Genomic DNA, 13,309 nt, shown 5'->3' on the forward strand with positions numbered 1-13,309 from the left:
GAGTCAGCCATTGCGGGTGCCATAAGTTCTGTGGTTTAGCTTTTGTCAGAGGGGCATAACATCACATGAAATAGTGCCATTGTTTTTTTGGGTTTTTTGATTCATACCATTACAATTTTCGAATTTTAGAGAAACACCATTACTATTCGCCTATTTTGAAACAAACCATTATAATTCTTCATTTCCCACAAGAATGCCACGGACGTATAGAGACGACTTAGGCCTATAGCTGCAGCCGTAAACGAATACGTATACTTCATTACAACCCCTCTCCTTGTCACCGACGCACGGGCCCCACAGGTCATCTTGGTCCATGGCGAGCAGCAGCAGCTAGCACGCGGCCGAGCAGCAGCAGCACCCCGGTTAGGAGCGCCTGGGCCGCCAGCTCCGCGCGCTGCCCAAGCCGCGAGCTCCGTTCGCCGTCCGGGCCACGTGCAGCAGCAGCACGCCGCGAGCTCCCCTGTTTCCCACAAGCAGCAGCAGCTAGCACGCAGGCGAGCAGCAGCAGCAGCTAGCACGCGAGCGAGCAGCAGCAGCACACGGCGAGTGGACGGCGGTGGGGCACACGTGGCCAGCGCGGAGCTCGCGGCCTGGGCGGCGCGCGGAGCTCGCGGCTTGGGCGGCACACGGAGCTCGCGGCCCAGGCGCTCCCAGCCGGCGTGGAGCTCGTGGCCCTGTCAATGGCGAGCTGCTGCTCTCGTGGCCCTGTCTTGGCGAGCTCGTGGCTCCCAGCCGGCATGCTGCTGCTGCTGCTCGGCCGCGTGCTAGCTGCTGCTGCTCGCCATGGACGGCAACCGATGCTGCTCACCAAGGAGAGATGAGAAGAGGAAGATGACATGTGGGGCTCACGCGTCGGTAACAGGAAGAGGGACTGTAATGAAGTATATGTATTTGTATATGCCTGCAACTAGGCTCAAGTCGTCTCTATACGTATTCCGTGGCATTCTTGTGGGAAACGAAGAATTGTAATGGTATATTTCAAAATAGACGAATAGTAATGGTGTTTCTCCAAAGTTGTTTTTTTTTGAGAAATTAGATGTTTCTCCAAAGTTCGAAAATTGTATTGGTACGCAAAAAACCCTTGAGCAGCAAATTTACAGAACGCACCTTGAATGCTAGCTGGCTTGCACACTCATGAAGGCTCATTATCTTCACCTGTTTCAACACATCATGAACTGCTTCTGCTTTGTGAAACATGTAGTTCAACGAGAAGTCCAAGTTGGCTGCAACGCTCTGGATGTGAATTGTGCTCAGGTTTGGGGGTGGTTTCTGTTGCTTTTGCATCGTCAGAATGTAAGTCTGAGTGGATCTTGCAGGTACAGTGCCATTGAGTGAACCGACGAAGATATCTGGGGTATTTGGCTGAATCCTGTAGGCAATATGATGATCTGCGTTGTTGGTTAGCTGCACTGGGCATGGAATCAGCTTATCTGGCTCGAAGGGGAAGCAGAGATTGAGAGGTTGGACAACAAATAGCTGCCTGTACAGCTTATCAATAGTTTCTTCTGTTTGGTTCAACATAGAGATGACATCCTCTATACTGGGCCTTTTGTGGCTGTTGGATTCCACACACTTCACTGCGATCTCAGTGCAAGTCTTCACTTGGTTGCAATACGCATCCAAATATGATGCATCTTTCCATCCTGCCGCCAGTAACATGTTCCTCCACTTTCGTTGAACCTGCAACTGAAGTGAATCAGTAAACGCCATACCTCACTATGAAAACGTTTCGAGCCAAAACTACAAGAAAATGGACATTATAGTCCTCATAAGAAAAAAAAACTTCCTATACCAAATCAATGAAGTCTTGGGAAGAGGACATATCAGAATATGTGGAGTAGCCATCGGATCCTGTCAATATTTTTATGATTATGACCCCCAAACTAAATACATCAAACTTCTTTGTGATTTTTCCCATATCTACATACTCTGGTGGGGCGTATCCGCTGAAATATATTTGAAGCATCGCGTAAGTAACAGTGATGTAAACCTAAATAATTTATTTTATAGAAAAGATGGCCCAAGATAATCTCCTTCCTAATATACAATAAGAAAAACAGAAAACATTACATAGAAAAGACCAAAAGGTAACTTACTATTTCCAATGTTTATTACAGAAAAGATCCCATTAAAAGTAAAATTGCAATCAAGTTAAAAAATGTCGTCTTGACTAAAATTCAACCATGATTGCTAATTCATGCAATTTCCTATCACCATCAATGTTGCTGCCTCTAGAGGAAAGGAAATTGTTTACAAAAAAATGGACAAGTATAATAGACTCCATCATCAATGTTGAGGAAGAAGAGGAAGAGGAGGACGAGGAAGAAGAGGAAGAGGAAGAAGAGGAAGAAGAAGAAGAAGAAGAAGAGGAAGAGGACGAGCAACATGTCTTAGAATGACTGCAAGAAGACGGTGGGTGATTGCACATCATCACTCGATCATCGATCGATGAGCTTCCCGATGATCTTTGCCAAAAAAAAGGTACAAGGCAAGCTTTCAGCCGATCTAGAAGTGTTCCTTGTGAGCTACTCCAAAGATCGGGGGGTGAATATTACTCAATACTGTGAGGCCATCTTCGGTAAGCCTTCTTGTCATGTGGGGCCTCCCCTATACACGCCGTAGACGCGCGAGGGACCAGAGGCGCGCAGCTGAGCGCGCGGCTATCAGGGCCACGCCCGAACTTCTGGAGGAAGGAAAGGGAAATAGTGGCTAAGATAGGAAATAGAATTAGTTGGGATATTAGAGGAGATCCTTAATTATAGGAGATAGTTTCCTTCTGTTTTGCAAAACAGGCTATTAAGCCTTGTATCCGGCTGTAGCCGAGGAATCAATCAAGAATTCTACCGTGAACTCTCTCTCCTCTCCCTACCGCACTCAAGCCTTCGGAAGAGGGGCAAAACCTCACCGGAGAAGACGGACCAAGGCTACGATCTACGTAGCCGAGGGCCTCCTACCCTCGATACTCAGGCCCTTGACAACCTGGTATCACGGTCACGTCGATCCACCACCTCCAGTTCATCGGCAGGTTCATCTGCTGCAGCCGCCAACCCTCCAGCCACCATCGCCCCCACTGCCACACCTCCATCGCCCACCTCCGCTGAATCCCGCTCCTCTGCCATGGCTGAGCCAACGATCGCTGACCTCGCCAAGATGATAGAGGGCCTCACGGGCAAGATTGGCTCCCTCCAGTCCGACCTGGACGCGATGAAGAAGGAGAAGGCATCGTCCTCGGGTGCCTCCGCGCCGGGTGCTGGGCCCGACGGCCAGCATCACACCGATCGGCCTCCCCGGTTCCAGAAACTCGACTTCCCCCGCTATGATGGCAAGTCTGATCCTCTCGTCTTCGTCAATCGATGCGAGTCCTACTTCCACCAACAGCGGATAATGGAGGAAGAAAAGGTGTGGATGGCCTCCTACAACTTGGAGGACAATGCCCAACTGTGGTATATGCAAGTGCAGCAGGATGAAGGGGTGCCGACGTGGCGCCGTTTTAAGGACCTGCTCAACCTCCGCTACGGACCGCCGCTGCGCTCGGCGCCGCTGTTCGAGCTCTCGCAGTGTCGGCGCACCGGCACGGTCGAGGAGTACCAGGACCGGTTTCAGGCGCTCCTCCCGCGCGCGGGGCCACTGGAAGAGGCGCAGAGGGTTCAGCTCTTCACCGGGGGGCTGCTTCCTCCGATCAGCAACCAGGTCCGCCTTCACAATCCCCAGACGCTAGCGGTCGCCATGAGCTTGGCGCGCGAGGTGGAGGTCATGGAGCAGGAACGGCTGGCGGCTGCCCCAGCAGTTCAGCCGGGCAGAGGAGGCACACGCGTCCAGCAAGGTCCAGGGCCTCTGCCCCTGGCGCTCCCGGCCCCCCCGGTTCGGCCGGCGCTTCCTGCCCCAGCCATAGGAGCAGCGCCTGCGCGTCCAGCCGGCCAGCCGATCAAGCGGCTGACTACAGAAGAACAAGCAGAACGTCGCCGCCTGGGCCTCTGCTACAACTGCGATGAGAAGTACACACGGGGCCATAATAGGGTCTGCCGCCGCATCTTCTTCGTGGACGGCGTCACGATCACTGAAGAGGAGGAGGCGGCCGCTGCAGTTGCTAATCAGGATGCCGAGGCTCCTGTCTTTTCCTTGCAGGCCGTGGCGGGGGTGCCGGTCTGCGACACCATGCAGGTGCCGGTCGACGTGGGCGCGGTCTCACTGGTGGCTCTCCTGGACACAGGATCCACCCACAATTTCATTGGCGAAGAGGCAGCGCGCCGCTCCGGACTGGAAGTGCAGCAACGTCCACGTCTGACGGCGACTGTGGCGAACGGGGAGCGCATCCGCTGCCCCGGCGTTATCCGGCAGGCACCGATCTCCGTCGCCGGCGAACACTTCCTGGTGGATCTCTATGTCATGCCTCTCGCCGGCTATGACTTGGTTCTGGGCACGCAGTGGCTCATTACCTTGGGACAGATTGTCTGGGACTTCACCGTCAGGACCATGTCCTTCACTCGGCAAGGCCGGGCGATTTGCTGGACTGATGTGGCGAAGGTGCGCGCACCGCGCCTCACGGCGGCCGCTGGGGACAGCCCCCTCCTCGACGGCCTCCTCGACGCGTTCAGCGACGTCTTTGCTGCACCAACAGGACTGCCACCGCAGCGTACCCGCGACCATGCCATCACGTTACAGCCAGGCGCCGCTCCAGTGGCTGTGCGCCCTTACCGGTACCCGGCAGCCCACAAGGATGAGCTGGAGCGGCAATGCTGGGAGATGATGGGCCAGGGCATCGTCCGCCGGAGCGACTCGGCGTTCTCGTCGCCGGTCATCCTCATCAAGAAGCCGGACGGCTCCTGGAGGTTCTGCGTCGACTACAGGGCGCTGAACGCGCTCACCATCAAGGACGCCTTTCCGATCCCAGTCGTCGACGAGCTTCTGGACGAGCTCAACGGCGCCCGCTTCTTCACCAAGTTGGATCTGCGGTCGGGCTATCATCAGGTGCGCATGAGGCCGGAGGACGTCCACAAGACGGCTTTTCGCACACATGACGGCCTCTACGAGTTCCTCGTCATGCCTTTCGGCCTCTGCAACGCACCGGCCACGTTCCAGGCGCTCATGAACGACGTGCTACGGCCCTTTCTTCGGCGGTTTGTACTTGTGTTTTTTGACGACATTCTGATCTACAGTTCCTCTTGGGCCGACCACCTGCGCCATGTTCGTGCTGTGCTCTCGGTACTGCAGCAGCACCAACTCTTCGTCAAGCAGTCCAAGTGCGCGTTCGCGGTGGCATCAGTGGCGTACCTGGGCCATGTGATCTCCGCTGATGGTGTGGCTATGGACCCCGCCAAGGTGGAGGCGGTTCGGGACTGGCCACAGCCCCGGTCGGTGCGCGCGGTCAGAGGCTTCTTGGGGCTGGCGGGCTACTACCGCAAGTTCGTCCACGACTACGGCGTCATCGCAGCACCTCTGACGGCGCTGCTCAAGAAGGAGGGCTTCTCCTGGACGGACGAGGCCACGGCGGCGTTCCAGGCGCTCAAGGCCGCTGTCACGTCGGCGCCTGTGCTCGCGCTCCCGGACTTCACCAAGCCGTTCATAGTGGAGTGCGATGCCTCGACGCACGGATTTGGCACCGTGCTGCTGCAAGAGAACCACCCCATCGCCTACTTCAGCAGGCCGGTGGCGCCTCGACATCGCTCCCTCGCAGCATATGAACGCGAGCTCATCGGCCTGGTGCACGCTGTACGCCACTGGCGGCCGTACCTGTGGGGGCGCCGGTTTACAGTCCGCACGGATCATTACAGTTTGAAGTTCCTCCTCGATCAGCGGCTTGCGACCATCCCCCAACATCACTGGGTGGGCAAGCTGTTGGGCTTTGACTTCGGCGTCGAGTACAAGCCGGGCGCCCAGAACGCGGTGGCCGACGCTGTCTCGCCGCGACACGTCGGAGGGCACGGTGCTCGCCATATCCGCACCCCGCTTCGACTACATCGACCGGCTGCGCCAGGAGCAGGCCATCCACCCGGCGGCTGTGGCCATGAAGGAGGAGGTCCTCGCCGGCTCGCGCTCTGCTCCCTGGGCCATTACTGACGGCCTGCTCACATACGATGGCCGCGTCTACGTTCCGCCGTCGTCGCCGCTGCTTCGAGAGCTGCTGGCCGCAGTCCATGAGGACGGCCACGAAGGGGTACAGCGCACCCTTCATCGTCTTCGCCGGGACGTCCACTTTCCCGACATGCGCCGCGTGGTGCAGGACTTTGTGCGGGCGTGCTCCACTTGCCAGCGCAACAAGTCTGAGCATCTCCTGCCGGCTGGGTTGCTGCTGCCTCTGCCGATCCCAACAGCGGTGTGGACGGACATCGGTCTTGATTTCATAGAAGCTCTCCCGAAGGTTCGAGGCAAATCCGTCATCTTGACGGTGGTGGACCGTTTCAGCAAGTATGCGCACTTCATCCCATTGGCGCACCCATACTCCGCTGAAACTGTGGCACAGGCTTTCTTCTCCGACATTGTGCGCCTTCATGGCATGCCACAGTCCATCGTCTCGGACCGCGATGTGGTGTTCACTTCGACATTTTGGCAAGAATTGATGAGGCTCATGGGCGCCAAGCTGCATATGACGTCGGCTTTCCATCCCCAGTCTGATGGTCAGGCCGAGGCAGCCAACAAGGTGATCACCATGTACCTTCGTTGCATCACCGGCGATCGCCCACGGGACTGGCTCAGGTGGCTGCCTTGGGCGGAGTACATGTACAACACGGCGTACCAGTCCTCGCTCCGTGACACCCCGTTCAGGGTGGTGTATGGCCGGCACCCTCCATCCATCCGTTCTTATGAAGAGGGTGACACCCGGGTGGCAGCTGTGGCCAAGACAATGGCTGAGCGCGAGGCCTTTCTGGAGGATGTACGCCATCGCTTGGAGCAAGCTCAGGCCATCCAGAAGCGGTTCTACGACAACAAACACCGTGCAGTGGCCTATGACGTCGGGGACTGGGTTCTGCTGCGCCTCCGCAACCGGCCAGTAGCTTCTATGTCCTTGGCGCCAAAGGGGAAGATGCAGCCCAGGTTCTTTGGGCCCTATCAGGTCACTGAGGTCATCAACGAAGCGGCTGTTCGTCTGGCCCTCCCACCCCAAGCCAAGATACATGATGTGTTCCATGTGGGGCTCCTGAAGAAATGGGTGGGCACGCCTCCAACCTCCACTCCAGCGCTGCCTGAGCTGCTGCATGGTGCAGTAGTGCCCGAACCAGAGCGCGTGGTACGCTCTCGCCTCGCCCGGGGCATCAAACAAGTGCTGGTGCGCTGGAAGGGACAGCCGGCGTCTGCTGCTACATGGGAAGATTGGGAGGAGTTCAAAGCCAAGCATCCCTCATTCCAGCTCGAGGACGAGCTGCAAGTCGAGGGGGGGAGAGATGTCATGTGGGGCCTCCCCTATACACGCCGTAGACGCGCGAGGGACCAGAGGCACGCAGCTGAGCGCGCGGCTATCAGGGCCACGCCCGAACTTCTGGAGGAAGGAAAGGGAAATAGTGGCTAAGATAGGAAATAGAATTAGTTGGGATATTAGAGGAGATCCTTAATTATAGGAGATAGTTTCCTTCTGTTTTGCAAAACAGGCTATTAAGCCTTGTATCCGGCTGTAGCCGAGGAATCAATCAAGAATTCTACCGTGAACTCTCTCTCCTCTCCCTACCGCACTCAAGCCTTCGGAAGAGGGGCAAAACCTCACCGGAGAAGACGGACCAAGGCTACGATCTACGTAGCCGAGGGCCTCCTACCCTCGATACTCAGGCCCTTGACACTTCTACCTCTACATCTGATGCACCTGAGGTAAAGATCCATACAGAAGTTGATGATTTCTCCCCTACTAATAATGCTGATTATGCTAAGATATTACATGATCATAAAACTGTGATTGGGAACAACCTTATAACTGTTGTTAATATGATCATGTCTCATTTTGATAGACTAGAGGGTAAGAAAGTCGATTATATTGATGCATCTACTAGTGAATCGGCTTCTAAACAACCTTATTATGGGATGCCTTACAATTTTTATGAGAACCAAAGCTTATATATGGAGGGGTTTAATGATTCAACTGAGTGGTTGATTTTCACTAAATCGAAATCATAAAGGCACTCTCTATATCATAAATATCACATGTTTAAGCGCAATGCAAACATACCACTATTTTAAAAAAAGAAAATGAAAACCAACAGATATACAAGGAATGAGTCATTTAACTCACAGAGTCCCTAGAAGGTTTTTTGTAGTATGCGATTGACGAGTTCCACTAAAGAGCCTTGATAGGCCAAAGTCTGCAATTTTTGGCACCATATCCTTGTCAAGCAATATATTTGAAGGTTTGAGGTCAAGATGGAAAATTCTTTCTCCATGAAGGTATTTCAAACCGTCACAAATCCCCTTTATTATTTTGTAGCGACTATGCCAACGAAGTCCAGACCGTTCATCTGTAGAAGAAAATAAATGACACATGTTTACAGAATTATTCTATCAAATGTAACTAGCATTTTTTTTAGAGATCAACACTAACTAGCATACTAAACAAAACTACCTCATACCAGAGAGATGCTTCTCAAGGCTTCCATTAGGCAAAAACTCCAAGCATATTGCCCTCTCTATCTTTGTAGCAAACACTAGTCTGCCTTGGTGTTCGACACATCTATCTTGCTCTATGTAGCTTTTCCCAACGAGCTGGACGATGTTTGGATGGCAAATTCTAGTAAGGATTCGAAGTTCATTTTGAAACTGATCCTCATCTAATCCTGGCATGTTGTAAAGCTTTTTTACAGCTACCTCTTGTCCATTTGGATGTACTCCCTGTGTTCACATATTTGATTACAGGCATTTCATTATTGAAGGATGAAACTGAAAAGATGAAGCAAAAGTCATTAACCATACCTTGTAAACCACCCCATATCCACCACTACCAATTTTTTGCTCTCGTGCAAAACCATTTGTAATGTCTTCTATTAGTTTCCATGGGAAATCTGTTGGCACCTCCCTTGTATTGTATCGTTCATTATTCATAATTCATATATCTGTTACATTTAGTGTCACTTTAAAAAACTAACTTAAGATAATGAGCAACTAATGAACAATTAAATATACATCCTCCAGTACTAAAAAATTCGGCGATTTTTGGATTCACACTAACCTACCTTATGAACTTTTTTGCTGAATCTACTCATATAAACATTAGGTGTAAAAATAAAATACTGACACTCACATATTATTCTCATTTTACTGTATTTAACAAAACATGGACAAAATTCATTATCTTCCAGTCCAGAGTTTCGAAACCCTTAAGTAGCATCTGTTGTACTCTGCTATGTGGTGTTAGATGTATAGGAGGTGTATATGTTTTCCCTCTACTTGGAGGGCTTCTTTGCATATGTACATTGTGTATACTTGCCCTCTCGGGCCTAGCAATAGAGGGCAGTCGGTCGTCTTCTAACATGGTATCAGAGAGCTAGGTTTTCTTACCTCATACCAATTCCACCGATCCGTGCAAGCCGTCGCGAACCCGCGCCGCACGCTCGCGCGCCCCTGCGCGCCGGCCCGTCGACGGGGAGGAGGCGCCGGAGCCTCTACCTCTGCCGCAGCCGCCCGCTAAGCGCGGGCGCGGAAGGCCCCCGAAGCCGCGCCCCGCGGGCTTCCCCGCAGGCGTGCCCGGAGCTGCCCCCATCGGCGCGCCTGGAGCTGTCGCGTCCCTCGCCGCCGCGCCGCGCCGGCCGACGAAGACGACGACTGCGCGCCGGCCCGCCGCTGCTCGCGCGGCCCTCCCGCGCCACCGCGCCTGGCGCCTGCGCGTCGCTGCCTCTCGGTCGCCGTCGGGGAAGGAGGCGAGCGGGGCGCCCGGGGCTGGAACGAGAGTCCGCGGCTCGCCTTCGACTGCGGCTGCGGGTAGCTACTTCCCAGTGAGCCCTTCGCACACTTTCTTCTTCCCAGTGGTCCAGTGAGCCAGTTCGCACGCTTTTGGTCCTGTGAGCCGGCCGGCCCTCCTCTCCTCTCATTCTCTAAAAAAAAAAAAAAAAAAAAAAAAAAAAAAAAAAAAAAAAAAAGAGAAGAAGAAGAAGAAGAGAGGCTCGTTCTCTCCTCCATGGCGTCCCCTGGACGGGGACGCCCTGGCGCTGTTCCGGTCCCTCGGTGCCCCGTCATTTTCAATGGCACTAATTGGGGCGATTTTGTTTTCCATATGGAGGTCCACATGGATGGGCAGCTGCTGTGGGGCTACCTCACGGGTGAGCGGATCTGTCCTCCCCGTCCTCTTCTTCCCACGCCGCCCACATACCCGCCAGATGCCGATGATGATGCCAAAAATGCTTTACTTGAGGCATTTGAGACTGAGATGGAGAGCTACCAGTCTGATCTCGGTGTCTATGAGACTTGGCTGCGTGAGGAAAAATCTGCTAAGGCTATCTTACTTGCGAGCATGGAGGTCGATCTCTCGTTATCCCTTAGAGGTCTTGCCACTTCACATCTTATGTGGGATCACCTCCGTCGCAGTTACGAGATTCGTAACGAAGCAATGTACCTTGCTGTTGTTGAGGAGGCTCAGTCGCTTCGTCAGCTTGACTCCACAGTTGAGGCCTTCCACCGTCAGATGACAGCTGTCTGGCATCGCCTGGACAGTTTGGGCGCTGAGTTCTGCGGTGGTGGTACTTGCCGGTGCTGTGACCGTCATCGGGACCAGAGAGACATTCTTCGCCTTCACGAGTTTCTCTCTCGGCTTCGTCCCGAGTTCGAGACTGTTCGAGCACAGTTGCTGACTCGTCGTCCGCGCCCATCGCTCTCAGAGGCGATGCCTGAGTTACGAGCTGAGGAGACACGTCTTCGAGCTGGGGGTGTGACTTGTGCTCCGCCGCAGCCCTCCGTCCTAGCAGCCACACCTCCCCAGGTCTCTCCGCCTCCGTCTCAGCCCTCTCCTGTGGTGACAGGGGCACCTTCTGGTGTTCAGTGTGGCTACTGCAAGCTCTATGGCCATGAGGAGAAGGATTGTCGCAAGAAGCAGCGCGATCGATCAGGGCGTCGTGGCAGACGCTCTTTTCAGGGCTCTGGTGGTTCCTCTACTTCACAGAGTACTCGTTCCGTGTCTGCAGCGGAGCAGGAGGTTCTTGCCCTGTTTCGTCGCCTCACTACTGCAGCTCAGGCCTCTGGTCACGGGACTACAGCTCAGGCTTCTAGTTCCGCTCCTCCTCCGTCAGGTATATCATCCCCGTGGTTCCTCGACTCTGGTGCCTCTTTTCATATGACACCTCATGCAACACACTTGTCCTCTCTATCTTCCCCCGATCCACCTATTTCTGTTCGCACCGCAGATGGCACTTCTCTTCCTGTTGCTGGGAGAGGTGTTCTTTCGACCTCTTCGTTTAATGTTCCTACTGTTTCGCATGTTCCTAAGCTCACTATGCAACTCTTGTCTGCGGGTCAAATCACTGATCATGGCTGTCGCATAATCCTTGAGTCTGATTCTTGTTGTGTTCAGGATCTCCGTACGGGCCTTTTGGTGGGAACTGGGCCTAGGTGTCGGGACTCCCAACGCCTCTGGGAGCTTGATTGGTTGCATCTTCCTTCACCCGTTTTGGCTCCCACATCACCCAGTTCTCCAGCATCTGTGTCAGCTGCTTCGTCTACCACTTCTTTTGCGCAGTGGCATCGTCGTCTTGGCCACCTCTCTGGTTCTAGATTGTCCACTCTTGTTGGTAGTGGTGTGTTAGGTCCTGTTTCTGGTGACACTACTCTTCATTGTATGGGTTGTAAACTTGGCAAACAGTTGCAACTCCCCTACCCTTCTAGTGAGTCTAAGTCCCAGAAACCTTTTGATCTTGTTCACTCTGATGTATGGGGTCCTGCACCTTTTGTTTCAAAAGGAGGTCAATCATATTATGTTATTTTCATTGATGACTATTCGAGATTTACCTGGATTTATTTGATGTCTTCTCGTGGTCAATTTCTTTCTATTTACCAGCAATTTGCCACCATGATCCGTACCCAGTTCAACTCTCTCATTCGAGTTTTTCGTGCGGATTCTGCTGGTGAGTACATCTCCACTGCTCATCGTTCCTACCTTGCTGAGCAGGGTACTCTTGCCCAATTTTCATGTCCTGGTGCTCATGCTCAAAATGGTGTTGCTGAGCGCAAGCATCGCCACACTCTTGAGACTGCTCGTGCTCTCTTGATCTCTTCTATGCTTGCTCCTCATTTTTGGGCTGAGGCGGTTTCTACAGCTGTTTTTCTTATAAATCGCCAACCCTCTACTTGTCTTCGGGGTTGCACTCCCTATGAGCGTCTTTTCGGCACCCCTCCTTCCTATAGCCATCTTCGTTGTTTTGGGTGTGTCTGTTACGTCCTACTTCCACCTCGTGAGCGCACCAAACTCACTGCTCAGTCTGTTGAGTGTGTTTTCCTTGGGTACAGTACGGAACATAAGGGTTATCGCTGTTATGACCCTGTTGCTCGTCGGATGAGGATTTCTCGGGATGTCACCTTCGATGAGTCCCGGCCTTACTATCCTCGTTCCCCTTCCGGTTCTTCTGGTACCGCTGAGTCCCTCTCATTCCTCACTTTACCTGAGTGGTATCTTCCGCTGTCGTCTCCATCCTCTTCACCACCTCAGGTATCTTTTTACTCCGCCTCCACCACCACCACCTACTTCTCCACCTTCACCACCTCCTTCTACCTCTCCACCACCAGTCCCTCCTCCACCATCATCGTTGCGTCCTTCCCGTGAGATCACTCACTACTACACTCGTCGTCCGCGCCATGCGCCACCACTTGACTCTTCTCCGTCCGTCCTTGGACCTCATCCTGAGTCTCCTCCTCGTTATTCTCTTCGTGACCGCAACACCCTTCGTCCTCCCGATCGCCTTGGCTTCACAGTTGCCGTCTTGGCTGAGCCCGCGACTTATCGGGAAGCTGCCGTTCACCAGGAGTGGCAACATGCTATGGCTGAGGAGATTGCTGCCCTAGAACGTACTGGCACCTGGGATCTTGTTCCTTTGCCACCTCACGTCACTCCTATCACTTGCAAGTGGGTGTACAAGGTAAAGACCCGCTCGGATGGCTCTCTTGAGCGCTACAAGGCTCGTCTTGTGGCGCGCGGCTTCCAACAGGAGCAAGGTCGTGACTATGAGGAGACCTTCGCTCCTGTCGCGCACATGACTACTGTTCGCACTCTTCTTGCAGTTGCTTCTGTTCGTCAGTGGTCGATATCCCAGTTGGATGTCAAGAACGCCTTCCTCAATGGCGAGCTGCGAGCGGCAGTCTATATGCAGCCACCTCCAGGATACTCTGTTCCTGATGGCCTGGTTTGTCGGTT

At 53.6% G+C, this 13,309-nt stretch overlaps 2 pseudogenes; one reads left to right on the plus strand and one right to left on the minus strand.

The window, feature by feature from the left end:
* Window positions 1-13,309, minus strand: part of LOC136486658 (disease resistance protein PIK6-NP-like) — a 70,663-nt pseudogene that overhangs the window by 42,998 nt on the left and 14,356 nt on the right.
* Window positions 9,027-11,374, plus strand: LOC136486662 (uncharacterized; annotated as a pseudogene).

Source organism: Miscanthus floridulus, chromosome 10 (assembly GCF_019320115.1).
Source record: "Miscanthus floridulus cultivar M001 chromosome 10, ASM1932011v1, whole genome shotgun sequence".
Lineage (NCBI taxonomy): Eukaryota > Viridiplantae > Streptophyta > Magnoliopsida > Poales > Poaceae > Miscanthus > Miscanthus floridulus.